This window comes from Crocuta crocuta, unplaced genomic scaffold, assembly GCF_008692635.1.
Source record: "Crocuta crocuta isolate KB4526 unplaced genomic scaffold, BGI_CrCroc_1.0 scaffold184, whole genome shotgun sequence".
In the NCBI taxonomy this organism is placed as follows: Eukaryota; Metazoa; Chordata; class Mammalia; order Carnivora; family Hyaenidae; genus Crocuta; species Crocuta crocuta.
This window is the reverse complement of record NW_027530006.1, coordinates 3,397,387-3,398,661: the sequence shown is the minus strand read 5'-3', so window position 1 is coordinate 3,398,661 and position 1,275 is coordinate 3,397,387. Positions and strand designations below refer to the sequence as shown.

Genomic DNA, 1,275 nt, shown 5'->3' with positions numbered 1-1,275 from the left:
TGCGGGAAGATCATGACAAAGCCCTTGGATTGCCATAGAGATGGGATCAGGGAAGACCTCTCTGGAAAGGAAATATTTATGGGAGTCCTTAAGGTTGAGAAGGTCATCTACCGTGTGAAGAAACAAGAGAAAGAATTTCAAGGGAGGTATCAAGTGAGAATGGAACAGGGAAGAAGGAAAACAAGATTCACACCATAGAAGGGCTTTATAGGTCACGTTGAGGAGTTTACATTTTAAATCAAATTGTAGAAAATGAATTATAGTATGAATGGAAACACTGACAAAGGTTAAAGCCAGGAACTGGGGTGCTCGCTTCGGCAGCACATATACTAAAATTGGAACGATACAGAGAAGATTAGCATGGTCTCTGTGCAAGGATGACACGCAAATTCGTGAAGCGTTCCATATTTTTTCAGGAAACTAACAATAGAACTCCCCTATGACCCAGCAATAGCACTGCTAGGAATTTACCCAAGGGATACAGAAATGCTGAGGCATAGGAGCACATGTACCCCAATGTTCATAGCAGCACTCTCCACAATAGCTAAAACATGGAAAGAGCCTAAGTGTCCATCAACAGATGAATGGATCAAGAAGATGTGGTTTATCTATACCATGGAATACTACATGGCAATGAGAAACAATGAAATCTGGCCATGTGTAGCAACATGGATGGACCTTGAGGGTGTTATGCTGAGCGAAATAAGTCAGGCAGAGAAGGACAAATATCATATGTTTGCACGTATAGGAGGATTAGGAGGAACTTGACGGAGGAACAAGGGGGAGAAGAAGGGCGGAAATGGTGGGGGAAAGGGAGAGAAGCAAACCATGAGAGACTCTTGAATGCTGACAAAAACTGAGGACTGATGGATGTGGGGGGGAGGGGGGATGGGCATGGAGGAGGACACTTATGGGGATGAGCACTGAGTGTTATGTGGAAACTAATTTGACAATAAACTATTTGTAAAAAAAAAAAACATTTCAATCAAAATATCTCTAAACCATATGAATAAATAACATCTTCCAGTAAAAAAAAAAAAAAAGCCAGGAACTGGGGAGTAGGGAAGGATGTCTAGGAGAGTAAAGGATGTGAGATACATTTTGGAAGATTTATTTGATAAATTGGTTATATGGGACGGCAAGAAGGGAGAAGCAAAGACTCATTCTTTGATTACTTCTTCTAATTTCTGTCACTCCCTATGGGAATTTTGGATGAAGAGTGATGGATAGGAAGTCTTGGTCCAAGAGATAGTTCTGTCCTGCCTACAATTATAA

The 1,275-nt window shown here is 41.1% G+C and overlaps 1 non-coding gene across 1 annotated transcript; it reads left to right on the top strand.

The window, feature by feature from the left end:
• Positions 1 to 305: 305 nt before the first annotated feature.
• On the top strand, positions 306 to 412 carry LOC144231319 (U6 spliceosomal RNA). The gene has a single exon (XR_013335044.1). It is a non-coding gene; the product is annotated as a U6 spliceosomal RNA (small nuclear RNA).
• Positions 413 to 1,275: the final 863 nt, after the last annotated feature.